General features: G+C 41.1%; 1 long non-coding RNA gene across 1 annotated transcript; it reads left to right on the forward strand.

The window, feature by feature from the left end:
• Positions 1-5,633: 5,633 nt before the first annotated feature.
• Positions 5,634-7,674, forward strand: LOC147751809 (uncharacterized). The gene is made up of 2 exons (XR_015315863.1): positions 5,634-5,816; positions 6,210-7,674. It is a non-coding gene; the product is annotated as an uncharacterized LOC147751809 (long non-coding RNA).
• The last annotated feature ends 12,552 nt before the right edge of the window (positions 7,675-20,226 follow it).

Below are 20,226 nucleotides of genomic sequence, written 5' to 3' on the forward strand. Positions count from 1 at the left end.
ATCTAACGACGGACACGAAATCGAGGAGGAGGTTGGTGCACATAGCACTTTGGGCTCGAGCCGGAGGACAATTCTAACCTATCCATGCACAGGACCTATCTCCCGTAAACGTGCACAACGTTCCTAAAAATACTATATAATGCTTAAAGGTACGTTCACTTTTTACGCGACTTTTTTGTTGCGTAAAATGCTAACTAAGTGCTGGTATGACTGCTCTAATGTCTCCTAAATGGAAAAAATTTTGAAAAATTTGAGCAAGCCATATTAGAACGCTTTGTTTTCTTTCAGAAAAATTTTCAAGAAGAATTTTGCTTTTCAAATTTCAAACAAGATAACTCCATATGGAACGGTATTGCACCAAGCGTATCCCGCTTCTAATAGCGAGCTTACGCATTTTTTTTTTTTAATTTAAGTAGAAAAAAACACTTACTTCATGGGACTATGCGAACCTTAATTTATGCTTTCAAAAATAATATTTACTGAGAAGCGATTCATTGAAAAGATAAAAGCCAAAAAGGACATTTAAAAAGCGTTCTGTATTTGTGCTATGATCTTCTATGTGATAGTCATTTGCAAAAACATAGAGATCTAAAAATATCATTGATTTGACCTAAAATTAATGCCGTGGTAACATGATTAATAAATAATTGTTGAAATTTAACTTAACTCGTTGTAAACTGTAGGACATCATAAAAGCAGACAGACCCGCATGGTCATATGCTACGGCTTCTTTTGTTACTGTTTGGTCAAACTAAGCTGGTCCATTAATGTTCTATTTGGCCGAATAAAGAGTATACTCTACGCTGTGCCTGTCTCATCATCCGCTTGCGGCTGACCTAATTAATAGTTGGTGTTGCAGTCAACCTAATGCTATGTGGCAGTTATACCGGTACATTAGTTCGATTTCCCTTATTATACCCACATTACTCAGGGTGGCCTAACGGATAGGTAGTCTGCAAAAATTCTGCTTGTTAGTTTGAATTGAAGTTCTGGTGACTTCATCATCGCTTTGTTCAGAATTGATTTATTTAAATGAATTTTTCCTATTTGTTCTTTCTAATTTCTCGTTCCAATTCTCTTGTAGCGATTAAACCTTTATCACGCTGTGTGTGCTCTCCTATTTGAGGTCATCATCGTGAGTTCGACCTCAAAACTGCGAGTATAAGCGCGAATAAATTGTACGTTCGATGGTTATGCAAAGTTAACCTTTGGACGTAATTTTGTCGTTGCTTTGTAGAGCTTTAAAGAATAAACAGCGAAGTGCCAAATAAATCGTTCACTAAGAGTCAAACTGGCCCAGCATATGCGTGTCTTTTTTCGTGAAAACAACCCCCAAAAAAAATTTAAACATACATCCAATACTGAATAGATCCCCGTGACGAATTAGTGGTAATGTATTTGCCCACTTAATTCAGATAGCTATTACTGGAAGCAACAGTTGATACATTTTAACATGATAATCCGATAGGCTTTTGTCGAAGTTAGCAGTAAAAGCTTGTTTGAAGTGGTTTCAGCAATTATTTGCTGCGTCTATTATTCTTCCACGTTCTATTAAGGCTTCACCTTCTGCGCGGTCTACAGGACGTTTACATGACTATAAGCACTGAGTGATCTCTCCAGTATCCATGTATGATGTGATTTTTTTGCGTACATTACTTGCGGTCTCCTATCAATGCACCTATATAACGCATCCCGCGTACTTAATCTGTCTGTCCTTGGAGGCCTGATTTCTATGTATTAATATTTCAGTCATTGCTCCAAAAAGCCCCCCGCGTTGAAGGTAGCGCTGGGTAATAATTTAAGTTAACGGACTGCTCTGTGTTAGATAGAGTCATATATAGTGACCAATGAAATTCTCATAGTCTTCTTTCAACTGAGTATTTTCTAACGACTGTAAGCCCTTTCGACGGCTATCGAGGACTGACCGCGTTTCGACCTGGGGTTTGTTTGCACCATATACATCGTAGAACAGTTAGCACACATGGCTGGCAAGGTGATTTTATGCGCTTGCCTATGACCTAAGCACGACGTTGCACATGATTTTAGGTGGTCGCCTGGAATTAGGCAGGGATTCTGTTTGTATATTCATGCAAGCGTTGCATACAAAGTAGGTTTTAAGCCGCTGCTAGACTTGTTTCGTTTTTAGTGTTATGCCACTCCTTGGTATTTTGCCCCTTCTAGATTCCTCACTGGGAGGCAGTCGCGTTTGTTTTTGATGTCATCTTTGATCACCGAACATTTGGGTGGATTGGGATTTTTCCTCGTTTGCAAAAAATTTCTCTGTATAAACCCATGCTTGCGCATTGCGGACATTATAATGATTCGGTCGATTCATTGCCTTGTCTCAAATACCCCGCTACTTTTTTTCCTAAACTTAAGAAAGCACCCCTTGCAATTTTGCAGTGGACTAATAATCATATCCCCCCCCCCCCCCTTCTCCTTTAACAGTTAGTCGGTTACCGCACCACATGTATACAGCTAGTTAAAAAACGGGGACATTCAATTTTAAAGTTGTTCATATAAAAACAAACACACTTAAACTATGCTTTATATATTTTGTAGATGCAAAAACCTCTTTTGCTGAAGCTTGTACATTGCCCGAGTCTGAAACCTTACTACCCAATTTAAACTTCTCATTCGGCCGCTTTTCCATTTTAATCTTTCTACAAGTTAGACGGCTTTAACATAACTTATTTCAGATTATACGAATAGTGCATAAAGAAATGGGTACTGGTCTCATTTAAGAGGCGAAGCCCTGGCAGCAGTTCACGCATTCGAACTGTTGCAATGTGCAATGCAAAGTGCCTTCAAAATACGATAATTATATAGACGATGACGATAAGTGCTGCCCAGGTTTATTAAAAAATTGTGCTATTTATAAAAAAGATACACTGTCTGTGAAAAAGAAGCCCAAAGGAGTTTGTGCTGTCGCTTCCATCCTGAAAGTCTCGTTGCAATAAATCAAATTGCAGAATGACGCGATTTTCAGAACGGTGGGGCAGATTTCAAACCCATCCAACGAAGGCCGATACGAAAACGTTAGAATTAGACGCGTTATATTTGTCTTTCACTTTTAACAAATGCATCCAACTGGGAAATATGAAAATGAGCTTCGTCAGATCCGTCCGTCCGTCCGTCCGTCCATCAGGACACTCGGATAACTCTAGCAATAACTGCATAAGTAAGTGTAGCAAAGTTCGCTGCTGGTATCGTTGGGCGCCCGTTTGTCCGCCGGTGGGATAATTTGATCCGCTTTATTAATTTAGCTAATGGGAAACGGATGACGCTGACGACCTCTACGAGTCCCCATTGCCCCACTCTGCCAGCTCTTTCTCTGTGTCTCTCGCTTGTGCTGCTGTGCACGCTACATCTGTCCCACTTACTACGCTTTTCGCCTATCGCTTCTACGACCGCAATTTACAGACTCAGGTACCTACATATCTGTAGTGGCTGGCTGTGTTCGCTGTGGCCGTCACTACTAACACAGGGCGAGAGTAGTCTGACGAAGGAGGACGGGGGGCTTATACGTTGTTTCTTTTTTTGTTAAATTGATTAGCGTCGTTGTCTCAGCGACGGCAAAAAAATTGGATGCTAAAAACTCGTTCGTGAATTATTCACAACATACTTTTGGCGAAGAGTAAGCGAAGATGAGTAAGAGGAGACGCCTTGGTCCGTCGGCATAAGTTTAGATCTCGCTGGTACTGCTTTAATATTGTTGTTATTATCGTTAATATTATTAGTACATTTAGATGATGCCCATATATATATATATCGATAGAGCACTGTCGGAAGGGAAGCAAACCGCCGCTGGTTGCTCTGTACCTACTGATCTTCTGACACTATCTGTGCATACATATATAGTGTACACTATATGCCGATGATGGGGTAAAACAGATTCACGCGAGCAGACATCACAAAGACGACTAGTAGCGCGCTATTGTCTCTACATTTGAGCTGACAGTCCTATTTTTATGTGCCGGCCTGCCCTGTTAAGCACCTGCCTTAAAAGGCTTATCTCACAGCTCTGCTGCTACTCATATCGGAGTTTTCAATAATGTATCAATCGACTTGATTGGATAGGTGTTATTATATGGTATTGTAAATCGTCTTGGTAAATGCCCCTCTCGCTATCTCTGATCAACAATATTTTCAACGTTGTTTCAATGAGAACAAATCGTGTCAAATACCGTCTGGAACAACCTGTTCAAGGTGTAGGCAATTCGTTAGTGAGGTACTATTGTATCATGCTTCATAGCAACTAGCTGGTAAAACAAAAATTGGCATATATATATGTATATATAACATTGTTTTACGGCTTCATATAAACACGGCATAGCGTAACGCAACAGTCTATAAACAACGACGAAGTTTATAATGTTAGCAAAGCTAATCATCGCTGATATCTAAAGCAATGTCCTTTGATTTCGCTATGAAGCAAATCTTTTGAATGGCCTTTTTAAGCGTAGCGCACCACCTTTTGCCAACGATGAGATTTGGACAAGCCTGGCTGCTGGTTCATCTTTATCGTAAGAAAAAACCCTGATACGTAAGAAAACTGATAAAAAAAGAAGATCTTTACATTTATTATTGCGGTTACGGTCCGCATGAACATGAACACGACTGAAATATCAGTGTCGAGTTAAAACGTTTGCCAGATATACTAAACCGCTGCTTTTTTCCAACGGAAGGAATTACGGCAAATTTTTATATTCAAGAAAACAAATAGGTTCTGTGGCTTGTAAAGAGCTATACACATTTATATGATGCTGGAATCACCAGACCTAAGGCTACTCACATAACCTAGATTCTCAATGTGTGCAATATTATACTATATATAATTGTAGGTTTAACGCAGAACGTATTACTCAGTAGGGCCGCAAAGATTACTACTCGAATGGAGCAGACTTTTTGCCTGACGCCACGTCAGCGCCAATATCCTCACGGCGATGTCTGACAATAATAACATATTTAATAAAATAGGAAGGGCGAAACAGCGATTGAATTTTTATTTACAACAAACAAATCTAATCTTGACAGATTACCCCTCATTTGTTTGTTATTATAAGGTCACATGGTTCCTGTTGATCCGTGGATCTTGGCTGGCTGGCCGGCTGGCGCGAATTATATTATTCAAATATCCCCTGAATTCTGTTTATGTGAACGCCGATCTAACAGCGTTGTTTCGACGAACTCAAGTGGCGTTTATCCGCGACTGATAAATATAGTTTTACCGCGCTACTAAGAACTACCATTTTTACTATAATATTCATATAAGCATCTTAAGCGTATCGCTTTGGCCCGACCATAATTCCACCTATAAATGTCTCGCAGTTTTCACCAGCAGAGCAAAAAGGAAATAACGTCACCTCGCCGTACAACTTGGAAGAAATCATTTAACATACCAAAGAAGACATACTTTAATATTGAAGCTCTCATTTCTCATCGATTAGGCAGATCATTGCAATGATAAACGAATCTGTCTCTAGCACACCTTTGTAATAGGGGCATCGTATATATGCCGATATCAAATACTCGATTCTTCCGTATGGATACGTTACAACTTCGTTAGTATAACAGCTGCAAAATGGAGAAATGATCTTGGTTCGCCTTGCATATTCACTACGTTTGTCAGTTATTTCAATGATAACATCTTTAAGGCTATACTACACTATACGAGTTGGAATCGTCACAAAAGGGGAGATACATAGCCGAGACCGCTATAGGGTACAGATATGTGTACAATACCGTCCAAAGGTGATTTAGTTAGCTAAGCTTGAACTTCGGAGTTAAGAACTGCACCTGCACAACCCGATAATGTGAGTATGAGCCATCATTTTGTTTTCAAAAGATACGCCCGGCGTCCCGTTAGCATTGGTCAAGAACGCAACTATTAGTAGTAGCACTCCAAACGAATATCAAGGGTACAGGTCAGCTTCTCCGAAGTGCGTCGCTGTCCATATTGTTCAGTTCTTACCCCAGGCGCCAAATCCCATTCGCTGTTAGAAAGATCTAGCTTGTAAATTGTATGACCCTATTCACTACGTTCTAAGTTCCGGATATAACTTGTTATAACCTAAATTTATATCGGGTATGTCGGTTTAGCGGAAAAGCAAACGCCAGCTCTAGTACGTTAAAGTAGAAAAGCTTAGTTGTTCTAACTTCGGAAGTTTTTCGAAGTGGTTTACCTAAATATGTTGAACAATTTTCAGATAAATGAAGTTTCAATTTATCGCTATCTCAGGCGCCAGTTCGTAGTTCTATCGCAACTCGTCTATTGTAAATTGAGCGTTCTGCGTACGTGAATCACGTTTGTCGAATAGAAACAGTGCTTTGCTCCAACCGAAATTCTGCACAATAATTACAAAAGCAACTTAGTGTAGGCCCAGTATATTTCATGAAGCAGCTTCGAGTGTGCCGTAGTGCAGGAGAGGACTAGTACCTTGGTCGGTAGAGGACATAAGAGAGTGCGTAAAATATTAGTCAGAAGGGTAAGCGAGACGAATCGCCTCTTCGGCTTATCGAGTACGATGATCTTCTGTTGTTTGAGAGCTGCTTACGGGATTGTTCATCTAAAGGGCCAGTTGAGCGCGGAACGGGCTTGCCGCTCACTTAACGGACGACACGATAGAAACACCTATGAAAAGCTCCCAGCTCAATTCTTTGCAAAAGCCACATATTGAAGTGTTCTTATGGATAGCCGCGTGGCGTAGGGCGGCTGTCTCGACTGGCTGAACGCCTGCCGGCAAGTCAAAATATATACACACACACTCCTGACATATCATGGTAGTGCTAGTGGTAGTACTACATAACCGATACGACCGCACATGTGACACTAGTTCCTGACGCCCCCTGTAAAAAGGACATATCTTTGCCTTTTTGACTACATAGCCGATCATCAGTTGTTGCAATCCAACGACGACCGAGTCCCCTGCATTGAAGTTCGTCTTCAGGACCGGGAGAAACAGCTGCATGCTGCGAATCAGGGCTGCAAGGAGAGCGACATAGGACTGACGCAGTTAAGGGTGCCCTGTAACGATTTGACACGGTACGTCCGGCCATACATAAAGTGTACATTCAGAGTCTGCCCAGCTCGCACAGCCGCGCAACTCAACGACTATTATATAGATAGCGACTCCGATCTACACATCGCGCTCAAAACAAGATCCTCTTCAAACGTGCCTCACAATTTGTTTCTCAAGGATGTCGTCGAATCGCTTCATTGAAACGTTCTTCATTCCTCGTAATCGGTCAGGTACCTATTAATATATGAACAGAAGCTTACCTTACTTAATAATGAAAACTATGTATGTTCCTCTCCAATTTTAGCCAGCTACTCATGGATGCAAGTAACAATGCCACTGCCCAGGAGGCCAGCAATGGGTTCGCATTTACTAATTCTTTACTTGAGATAAACGCATATACTTCAAGAACCCGCATATTTCATGCACTGCGTATAGCAGCGGAGCTTTTATTCAGGCCGAATGATGACATTACAATACTGTTGCAATATCGATCGGTCATGTGTCAGACAGGACGCCAAAGTGACATAGGCAGGCGCTAATAACTATTGAACTACGCTCAGGTTTAAGCATATATGGCTTTGTTATGTTGTAAGATTCTAATATAATAAAAGCTTCATCTCACCGAATGTTGCACACTCTTGTAAAACAATAACTACGATCATTTCGCTGTATCTTTCACTGGACAGAGAAATCATAAAATGCATCGTGCTTAGGGTGCCATATAAGACATATACATTCGTCTTAATTTAAAGGCAGATAAGGCCTAAAATTTATAGGCGACCTTTCCTACAGAATGTAACAATACGAAGTAAGAAAAAAAGCTGTACGCCTAAGGCGGCGCGTACCTCAATGAAACCGCGACATACGCGTGTATGTAATATGCAGAGCCTGAAATTACTCAAGTGTAATAAGGGGGCCGAAACGAGCCATGTCTCCAGTGCCACGGTAGCTCTCGTCAAACCTAAATTACAGGCATAGCATAGGTCCTGACAGCACCCTACCACGTTTGCCTTGTCTGTAGTGCGTTATCCTCGTTCAAATGCACAAAGTAAAAACCTAAGCTCAGGTCACTTAATGACATAAGACGCAGACCCTTCTGTATTTATCTTTTCGATAACTATTATAGGACTTTTAAAATGAACCAAGTGTTCAGTCACGGCCACCTTTTCTATGCCGAGATTCAAATCTAGTCGCGCGAAAAACCAAATATAGGTTGTACTTTAGCTTAGCACACGACATGTTTATATCTTGTTGCATAACGATGGCATTAGAGATATTGTCATTCACGAATTCATAGGAAAATAACGTTTTGCGGTTAGCGACCGGAAACGACATTTGGTTGTTAGCAATTATGTAGGCCCGAAGCCCATGATGAGACCCTTGTAAATTGTTGGAGTGCTGTAAACCGGTGACAGGTTTGTCGCTTTGAGATATATTTAAAAAAAAAGTGATAGAATGTTTGAAATTTGAGTTACAGTATAAAAGTGGTACGAGTTACAGTATAAAAGTGGTACAGAGCACTCAGCATAGCCATGTTCACCGCGACAAGTATATTTATGTCAAACGCTGGATTGTTTGGATTTTTTTTTTTCGTATATTTTTGCAAAGGTTACCTCTTGTTGTCTGAAGTTCATGGTGTTTCAAACACACTAATTTCTAACGTATACAAATCTAATAAAAAAGGTCGTCGTGTTTTACTTGACATGAGCTTGGTGAATATATAGCGATTGATTTACTGGCAGTGAATTTCTGCGTATCGGTTTGCCTCAACAACGGATCTGTCAGGGTTCCCAAATTCTTACATTGTATAATAAGATAACTAACCCAGTGCTAACTGCTATTGATGGAAAAGGTGAACACAATCAAGCAGGTCAATTCATTAAACTATCTAACAACGGCGGAATAGTGTGGACTGCTACAAAGGCTTTAACGTGTTTGGGGCACTCTGATATCTGTTTTATTAAGAAAACAAACATTTCATCCAATATCATTCGCTTTACGTCATAGGACTGCAACCTGCGGCAATGTCTTGGCGTTCCCTTAATTCTTTATCCACTGCGACAACGTAAATGGAAGATTATTAATAGAACTGACAGCCGTGCCTTATCGTGTACGCTGTTATATCGAGGGTTTCATTGCACGCGTGTGTGTGTCGGTTGTCAATAGGTGTTTGGTCGAAACAGCCCATTTTCATTATTCGGGATTCGGAAGATTTTATACCACTACGAAAAAAAGGATCCTCTTAGACACGATAATTTTTATTGTAGCTTCATTATATCCACAAACTTACAGTCACTTGAACACACGCCCAATTCTAAGACTCGACTAGCTGTCGATTTAGAACTCCTACTTTACAATTGGGCCTAGGTACCCCAGCCATCGCGGAAAACCTTATTTGAACGCTACTGATTAGTCGAGTAAAGAAAAAAAAACTGTGCTTTTAGGTAAACTAACATGTTTTCGTTGCTGTGTGGTTATGATATCGCAAAAATGTTAGCCAATTATTGCTTGTTAGTTAGCGATTGCTTGTAACAATAAATATTTGTTACAAACAAGCTCGCCTCTCAAGCAAGAAAGCACAAACCATGTTCCCTCATGTTCAAGAACTTACTCAACTTGCTAGAAATGCGCGATGCCATTGTTGTCGACAGGCCAACTTTGACCGTAATGCAAACAATTTTTACTAACATACTAAGTACGGCCTTCGACGAACCTACATCGGAAGCGTCAGCTATACTGCTACTCGCGAACTGCAGTACACCTCGAACAGTACACGGCCCCCAAATGTTCACACAAAAACTTTAAAGTTGTCATTATGATTACTTTGAGTCTCTTGCGTGTTTTATTATATTTCATAATCATAATGCATCCGTGTATTTTCCGCACCACTTCCGTGTCAGAAGTTATACAGAAGTTCGCAAATGCAACCCAATAGATCGATGTACAAGCATATTAGAAATAAAGTCGATGTTTCTCATTTTACTCATATAGTAGGAGTTTAATGAACTGATTGATCATGTGTGAGGGGTTGTCTCCACTGTGTTATGCATAAATGCTACCCAAATTAATGGACTTTATAGTCACTTTATTTCTTTCATCTTTTGTTGATATTGCAATCTATTTGCCCAGCAGAAAGAAAATCCTTGAATCTAAGGAAACTTAAACATACGAAATACAGATTTTGGTGCCGCCCCACCGGGACCTAGAGAGTACATAAACTAACTTATTAGTTTTCCTTGTGTTAGAGCCACTAACCGACCTCAGCTGGATTTTTAAGCTAGATTTTTTGCCATTGCAGGTCTGGTGATAGCCATAAGTGCTGAAATAGGCTTAGGCTTTTTTTTTTTTTTGAAAATCCACGGCATTTCCGCGTAGAAAGACCTGGGGCCGGATTTAAGGTAGACTTCAATTTTTTCATGAAAGCCACGTTTTTTAGCCAGCGTTTGAGATGCATACGTGTTATTTTATAGAGACTCCTTAGCGGGTTATCTAAAATGACTTGATGATTCACAAAACGTGCACATCTTTTGAATTTTACATACAACTATTTAACATTCTTGTTATAACTTATGAAGTTAATGTAGAACTGAGCCCTTTTGTAAAAAAAAGAATGCGTCATAGTGGCATGTTAAGTATTACCATTGTCCATATGTCTAAAAGTCTTGAGTTGTAACGCTAGCTAGCTAGCTAGCTAGCTAGCTGGCTGCTTCTTTTCCACTTGAGATAGAAAAACCTGTAATGAACATGAAACGAGAGCTGAGAGAACACGGAAGTTAAACTTGGGCTTACGCTGCTGCTATCAATAATGCATAGTCCTGTAGCAAGTTACCTCTTATTCATTAGAATTAAGACAATGTTTAGTGGTCGAGTTCGATGGGTTTACTATATCAATGGACAATATTACTTCGTTATAGACAAAATTCGGACACACGTCGACAGAGTGTAGCTCATCATTCTGAAGCTGATTTTCAAATTCAAACGGTAGCGGCAGAATTCAGAGTGCCACCGAATCCGCCCGCGTGAAATTTGGTGCGCTCGTTAACGAATGGCTGCGTACTATCAGCAATAGTTACCACCATCGTTGTACACTTCGTGTATATCTTTAATGACATCCCTTGGTTGAAGATAACGGAATCTTCGTGTTTTGTTGCATTATTATAGGTTTCAAAGCAAAAAATCGTAGCCCGTCTGAGAGAATTCTTGCATGCATATTGGCGCAAGCAGATTCCGATTCGTTAGCTAAAAAGTTCCTCCGTAGGTAACTCGCTATTCTATAACACGGGGCCTATTACACAAGAGCCAGGAAGTGGTAAGCGGCTTAAAGGCCGTTTAGTGTGGGCTTAGAAGTGTAGGACTTATTCACTATTTTATCCTTTATTACTTATCTTTATTTGGATTATTATTGACTTTGCTGGACCTACCTGGGTTGTCTCTAAGAGCCTATGTGACACCACGGCAATTTTAACAAGATCTGCTTACAGTGTTGCCGCATTATTGATAATGTCGTAACGTGGTTGGACGCAGTTATTTTTCGGTGTTCCGCTAAAAATTAAAGAATTAATAGAAATAAAACTGGCGATATTTACTTTTTCTGGGTCCTCCAGATTGCTTGTATTGAACTTTTACCGCGACAGTTTCTTCGAGAAGAACGTTATCGACACAGGAGCGGCACCTAACGACGAGTTTAGTAAAATGTTTGCTTCCACAGGACAGATATTCTCCGATTCAAATCGTAGTGCCGTTCGAAAAGACCAATGCAGTCCCTCGGTAGGAACAGCTTGTACGTAGACAGCATACATTGCTCATATAGGTACTAAATCGTAAAATTTCATTAGTACTATAGGTGCATTTTTTTCGTTAGATTAGCTTGTATTGAAGCTAACAGTCAGACCAGACAGAACCTTAAAATGACCTGCTAGGTTCTTTGGCCCTAAATTTTGTTACCCTTGCGGAAGGCCTGTCATATCAGATACTGAAAATTGTTCCGTGATGGCGTTTTACATCCTTTCAAACGAAGACTCACTCCTTAAGCATAATGATGACGACAAATAGCCTAAGGAAACACTACAAAGGACACCGTATCTAGCTAACTTCGCCTACTCTTCTCGGCAAATACAGGCCTAATCGTGAAAACGCATCTGGTCTTGGTTTAGTTCTCCCCAAATCTAATTCATCACAGTATTAGTTTCGGCAAGTGGTCTATCGAACAGCATATTTAATATATGACGGCGGCCAACAGGGCAGAGATAGAAACAGCAATAATTTTCTTTCAGATCATCTGATCGCCGTTCGGTTAGCGCATACAAGCTCAGGCGCTTATACAGACACACAAGCATTAAAGCACACGGAGATACGCGGTACTACACTTTTTTTTGGCAACATCACACTTACATCTTACACTTTTTCTTACGTGACGCGCAGATTCCCCCCTTACAAACACACATACACACACACACACACACACGCACACATACGTGAAGTGTTAGTCGCCGCCAGGTTGCATTCTGCACTTAGCCAACTGTTGTTGTTTCTGTCGTTGAGCCATGCGGAATGGGTAAATGTTATCTAGCAATCTTGGTGAGGAGTCGAATTACTGACAATTACCTTCTCACATTCAGCGGTCCGACCACTCCGGGAAGTCGGATACTCTTCGTCATCTTCGGGGCTAGCAGGTCCTGTTGTACCTTGTCCCTATGAGGCTTTGATATGAGGTGTGTGATGTTGGCAGTTGGCTCCTTTGTCATGTCGTGACATCAACGGCGCCGCCACTGACATCTTTCATCGCTTCACAGAGAGTGTGCCGCGATCACGACAAGCGGCGTCCGCGCTTACCGAACACCAAACGGCCAATGTGGCCCTTGAGGAGCTACTAAAAGTGCCGTGCACCCCAGCCTGTTCGAACAAATGCTCTCTGATCAGGTTTCAGCACAATAGGAACATGCGAATATAGAGGTAAACGAGAAGCCTTCGCCTGACGCAAATCCTATTATACAGTGACTACACAAAGGGCAACAGAACACATCAGCCACACCAGAACAAGAGCGCAAGCCATCGCTTTGAAGACCGAGAGTGGGAATAAGGGTGCAAATGTCAAAAGATTAGCTGAATAAAGGGAAAAAATTTGCATGCCGATATGCCGCTGCAGGATCAGTCCGATGATCTTAACCACCTCGTAGCCTACGGAAGATATTGAGAACTGATATCATTTAGACATTAGCATAGCCTCCTTTTGACTAAACAGTGTATTAATCGTCTGTGTCCGATGAAATCGGTGGAAGGAGGCGCCCAATGCCCACAGCGGAAGTGTACGTTATACAACATGCTTAAGCGCCAGTCGCTGTTTATTCTCATCTTGTGGCCATTGTCTCTTTTTTAAAGGAATAAAAGCAAAGAAATGCACTATAATCTTGTTTTGGCTCTACAAGGGCTCATTTATTAGAAGTTCAGTTGGCGTGCAACTGTGTACTACTGCCGGACTCGAATTAGCGTTGGGCCTTGGGCTTGCAGTATTTAGTCGACATAAGTTTTTTAACGTATTCTGTGTCAAAGACGAGACCCATTTTGACATCCTAACGTATCCCATCGATAGTTTTTTAGCCGTGTAAGTCATTCCTAGGTTGAATTCGACGTAGCTCAATAAACTCCATACAAACAGTTCGAGCCAGTAAACAGTGACGAGTGCCAACTTGGCACTTCGAACGACAAAAACGACTTTTATAAAAAAAAAAATATATATATATATATATATTTATTGACTTATCGTTTTCATGGTAGAAATGTAAGCTAGTCAAAGGATACTTCTGAAAATATCTAGTACTAATTGAAGGAGAGTAGCCAAGAGAAGGGCCCAGAGGTACCGTTAGGTCTTGAAACCAACAGAATTACCAATTAAGTTGGTTACTCTCTATTATTACTTTTAGTTCTTTTGATCAAGCTGGCTGCACGACCTGGTATTAGAATGAGTTTACTGTGACATCGCATGCAGTTGCGACCTCCCGTTGTGCGCGCTTTGCTCCCCATAGCTGTTATGTTCCATCTACGGCGCGGTGTGATCGAAAAGCTATCCCAAACTGAGAAAATTGTTGTGCGATGACAGGAAGGTTAAAAGACCAAAGCAGATATACCAGCAGTATCAAGAAGAACAGATCTACCAGAATGTCACATAATTACATTTGCTCATCACACCCGTTGTGTCATTTTCGGATCTTTCTTCTAAAATCACTATATAGAATGATAGTGATATTTTGAAAATGGTGTTATTGAATGAAAAATCCCGTGTTGCTCATTGTCGATATAGGTTATTATTAATTTAGCTGCTGATTAGAAAAATTGCTAAAAAAAAAAAGCAAGACGTTACTCTCTGATTGACGATTACAATGTCTGGCCTTGCGACAGTGGCATATGATGGCGCATTTATTTAGCCAACCGATACCAAGTACCGGTCATTTCGAAACGAGCAAGCCGTCTAGCAGAGATGTACCATGTGCGCCAATCTTGTATTAGGGCAGAAGACGGAGTAATTATAATGTATAATAACTCGATATTAGCAGCAAATACATAATCTATCTATCTATATATATATATACATGTAAGCATATACGACGTAATCAGACACAGCTATGATCGTTTTATACCTAAAATAGACTTGTGCCCGTTTTGCGGTTAAAACATTATAATTTAAAATAAATATGTATATTCATTTGCTTAGGTTAACTTGGATATGACGGTTTGTCGTCGTAAATAGGCAGCTAGGACTCATTATCTTCATAGCCCAGTTCGGGAGATGTTTTCAGTAGATTGCTCACATTTAAGTCACAATATATAAACTTGGCAAAAATTTAGTTGATATTGCGATATTTAGTTTACCCTTTTCAACTTTTTATACTGGATCAGACAGACATGTCACTATCTTTAGAAAAACATAAACACTTCCTGTGGCGAGTATCTAGCTATATGATTAACTAATAAGGTGTCTATTTGTAGAGACATCCCACAAGAATTCGTCCAGGTTCGGAATGTCTTCCTCCGCTTAGAATCGTCCTAGCAAAAAGTCCCCTGCTATTTTTAGTCTGTACACAATGTCTAGGAGAAGCTGCTTCGCGCTCTAATGAGCAACAATAACAGCTGAAGCTGCTAATGGATATAGCATAGAACTTAGTAATTTCCCTTGTTTGGTTATTAATCAGGGCTATTGTCGCCCTAGGACAGGTATTCATCGAATAATACACGAAGCTATTCATATTGACGGTGGCAAGCAGACAACTGACGCTACTTCAAGCCATTATGACTTTGTTTTGCTTCCGTCTATCATAGCCAGCCCTTTTCTACCTCACGTTCTGCTTTCTACTTTTTGCCCTCCTTCATAGTTCGTTATCGTACACAAACTGCTCTCTTATACAGCGTGCTCAAACAAGACGTCTTAGAAACACAATAAAGTCCGCTAAGGCAGTAACAACTCGAACACGTGCACATGCCGCTGATTGAAGATGCCGTAGTGATACTAATGGTTGTCTTCGCACATGACTGGTCTGCGCTAAAGATTTCATTCCCCACCACTATTTCGTCTTCTCGCCGGGGATTTTTTGTTCAAACGTATTATAGTTGGGTTCGGTTGGTGTTTTTCTAAGCTGGCTAATCATTTCAGAGAATCGTGTTTGTAGATGGATAGGTGCTCAGCCTGAGACGACATTGACGATTCTAGTAGTTGCAGCCAATCAAAGACTCGTGAGTGTTCTTCAGTATCAACATAGTCCGGTTGCCGACGTCGCAGTGGTGTTTATCTGAGGTCGCTCTCACAATGCTAACCACCTCATGCCGTTCGTGTGTGCGTGTTTGTCTACTTGTATGTACGTTAAGCGTTTGCCAACAGGCTCGATCTTGTGTCCTACGGCGACCGACGAAACGAAGGCGCGAAACTTCAAACTTCAAATACTAGCCTAAATGATTCTCGCGTTTGTGTTAATTGCAGAACACCAGCCGGCTCTTTGGCAGCAAAATTCGAGGCGCGAACTAGTCAGAAGGACGCCAAAGAGGGTGTGGCGGGTCGTGTCTCGTTTGGGCTTTTCAACTCTGTAAAACGCTCACTCATTTACTTAATACCTATTGCATGCTACCTAATATCCTGAACGTTTCATACACTAGATAGCTTAAGCTGCACTACCAGCCAAAGTGCTCGACAAATTGCATAAAATTGATCATATTAACATTTAAAATGTCGCGTAGACCAAATGACGATAATATCTAGCAAGGTTTAACTTGTCTCGAAGTTGTTACTGATCCACTGGTCACGAGCGTATTTAGCGTAAATAAGGAAGCCAGCAAGTGTTTCCCTGCCGCTGTCGCGCAGGGTCCGCGTCACACTCAATGAAAACAAAATGCTATGTAATTGGCTAATTTGTAGATTCGGCCATTTGTTCACTCGCCTCTTCGTAGGATATCCTATGGGCTTTCTCACTTCTCATAGGACCAAGCTTCCTTTACGCTTCTGCTGCTGCCACTGCAGATGGAACCAAAAGGGAGGAGATGACTGATACTTCAAATGAGATACCAACTGCAAAAACGCCCGCGCAAACCCGTCTATAACGTGGAGAGCTAACACGCAATGCACTAATGCTGAGGTTTGTACGTTGTCCTAGCCTAGTCGACAAACTTCAGTTGGGCAAACATTCGACCATTTCCATTCATGTTTGGTTCGTATATTGTTGTAGATCATCCAAACAGACCGACAAATATTAGAAAGCTGCCGTGGTCGTATTGTTGCCGGCAATGGCGCTGCTTAGTTATCGCAGTGTTGGCTCACTTGCGAGGGCTGTAATACAATTGATTCGCATGCGGCTGCCGTTAGCAGTGACTCGTATCATCACTAGCCATCTACTGTAGATCTACACAGAACAGTCGCCACGATTCTCAATGGCTTTTCTGTGCGTTAGAGGTAGATACTCCCAGCTACTACAACTGGCACTCGACAGGGATGGTGTTACAACTAGAGACTATTATGTGCGGCGTAAGCGTGTATAGGTGAGCGGTATGAGCGTCATTCTCGCTTCTGGTATCGTTGTGTGCATGCGCTCCCCTCTGTGGATGCGCCATTTCGCTGTTGTACTTTCAGGCGCCCAACAGCCCGAGAGACACCAGATGTGAAGGAGCCCAAGGAAGAGCGTTGTACGATGTACAGCCGCCGTCATCGCCGCCGCCGCCGCCGCCGCCGCCGGCAACTCGGCCGCGGCAGCTTTTACCGTCGTTGTGTCCATCATATCCTGGCGGTAAAAGCCAGAGAAGCCAGCATCCGAAAGATTGGATCGAGGGAGGAAGGGAAGAAGATTAGCAGGCAGGATAAATAGAGTGGTGAAAAGGAGCGAGAGTGCAGTTGTGCATCTGTATGTGTGTGTGTGTGTGTGTGAAAGCAGACAATAAGGGAGAGAAAAAAATGAAAAGAGAAGAGACGATACTACGTATACACACACGCACACACACACACACGCACAAATACATACAGATATGGGCGTGTTGAATCATTACAAACCTACCTAGCATTTACATGTCCAGCGTAAGATAGCAACCGAATGACAAGTCGTTGTTTGGAGCATCATGCTGTTCCCGATGATGACGATGATCGGTTTCGTAGCGCTCGTTGGGGTATCTAATGTTACATACGAGGAGCGTCACATGATAATGAATCAATGATACTGAAAAGGCGAGAAAAAGTGAGGCTCGCTCTAGGCCGCTACAAAGACGAAGAATAAAGAAATAAGCAACAGATCGGATAGATGTCTATTGTTCCAATAGACAATACACGCATAATACACACGAGCTTCATTAAGTAAGCTCAGGTGTGGGCCGTGCAGAACGCTCATCTATTCACCGCCCATACGTAGTACTAGGAGTACTTGCGGTGAGCTGACGCTTTGGTTGTTAGCTTTTCAATAAATTTTAAAACATCATATATGCGCAATATGCAATACACAATGTATCGGTCGCAGCGGATATCAAAGTGTTGAAGTGGATATTGAAATACAGTTTACATAAACGCCGAACACATTCTTAACCTGTTTAGTATGCTAATCCACGGCTTAATATTATAGCGGTGCAATGTTGTCATCCGTCGCCTCGGCGATGTGCGAAGAAACCTGGCATTTCTTTGACCCCAGCGACGCGCAATAGGGATCAGACTGAAAACATTACGCCGGTATTGTCACCTGGAAGGCTAAGAAGCACCAGTGGGGTTCTCAGCGTCGTCATTTACTGTCTGACGTCTTCAGAATGGTTGTTGCCAACGTCAGGCCATAAAACTGTTATCGGACTGTTACGACAACAGTAGTATGCTTCAAATCGGCGATGTGTCAGGACAAAGAACGATCTCCAGGTTACCGAGGGAATAAGACCCGAAAATAATCGATCTGTCAATCGCCCCTTATAAATCAGAGTAAGGTCCAGCTTTTAGGAGCACTCAAAAAACGTACGAGGTTTTAGTTTTAAATATTTATTATATGAAATAAACACTTGTCGACGTACCGTCTCTCGCCAAAGGATTGAAAACATGCTTTAACCTTTGGCGTAGTCCTGTCCTCACAAAGCATCTGGCTAATTAGGATCGGAAATTGACGAAACTTTACATTGACCTTTTCAGAACTGGAGTGGTGAGGGATGACACGTGGACGGAATTAGACAGTCCAAACCGTCATATCGTCACGCGATCTATGGTTTATAGCTTTCCTCATGTCCGATATAACATATCTGCGAACTTAAGAGCTGCGCCTGCTCAAAATATGGCCAACCCTGTGATAGATATCATGTCGAACGAGGAAACTTTGTATTACGAATTCTACATAATCCGGTATCAGACTGAGTATGTATTTGAAGCTAATTCTACTTGTTGTTATACAAGTTGCTGAAGACTATTTGACATAGTATCGTACAAAAATATGATACGTGCCGCTTGCCATCTACTTAAGGCAATTTGAGTAATTTATAAATTTACCTTCGGGCAGTTACTTCAAACTCAAAGTAAAGTTCGTAAAAAAAAGTGCTTTTTACACTGAAGTATTCACACAAGTTGTCAACACTAAGTTTCCGCAAAAATGATCCAATACCAGCTTTGTTTTTCGGATGCTCTGTTGCATGTTTTTTGCTTTACTTTGTAAGAAGTGCAGAAAGGAAAAATTGCAACACTGATCTTCGTTTATGATTGATAAAAGTAGAACATTTTTCTGAAAATCTACATCATTACTGTTGTGCTTTATTTTAACGATGTAACCTACGCACAAAGTAAGGGACTGTAGTCTATTTATCTATCTATCTAATCTACTATACTAGTTATACTAATAGTAGTGGCGAATTTAAATTTTCGGAGCAAAAAACAGTTTCTTGGAGTACACCGATTGTGAGTTTCGTCCTCGAAAGAGCTGTGAGACGGAGCCGATGGGACAAGTACTTTTTTCTATAGCAAAGTTTGTTTTTCTGTATACGGCGTATTAATTCAGTTGGTCACAACCACAAACCGTAAACTAATAAGTTCTTTCCTATTTTCCGTATTTGAAGACACCGTAGGCAAAGACTAAGGCGACCATTATTGTCCGCCCTGATGTACAAATGTACACTTTCGTCAAAACTGTGGTGCGAGAATGGGTATATCAACTTCTGGCGCCGGAACAAGTAAGCGCAACATGTGTTATATAAAAAATTGTGTTGAAACTGTTAGGTTATAGCTATTATAAATATACTTATATATATATATATAAAGGTTACTTCTATTATAAATATAATTAGCCTTTTGTATCTGCACAAAGAAAATCAGTTTAGTGACAAAGTAGGCGCAACGCGAAACCCGTGACTGGCAGTCCGTGAGGGCTTCCCAGTCTTATAACCATACGGCAGTCGCACGGCCGTTATCTTACCACAAATCTACTATGGTATCGTATCGGTTTATTCCTATAGCCATAAAGTGAAAATGCTTTTTTAGTTTGTTTTTGAGCCATTTTTTTTTAATAAATGTCAATTGAAAACTTCAAGCTGCTAGTGTGCAGTTGACTTTGGTGAAAAGCATTTTTAAGACATGTGTTCAAGGGAAAATCTTTCAGCGTAAACAAGTGTAAATACGTATTGTGAAAGAAAAATCTAAAGTATAGGAAAAGTCTGTTCTTAATAACGTCTCAGGATAACGGAATCGATACGTCAACCAGGAAATAAACATGAAACGTTTATTACA

Source organism: Varroa jacobsoni, unplaced genomic scaffold (assembly GCF_002532875.2).
Source record: "Varroa jacobsoni isolate VJ856 unplaced genomic scaffold, vjacob_1.0 contig03429, whole genome shotgun sequence".
NCBI classification, from domain to species: domain Eukaryota; kingdom Metazoa; phylum Arthropoda; class Arachnida; order Mesostigmata; family Varroidae; genus Varroa; species Varroa jacobsoni.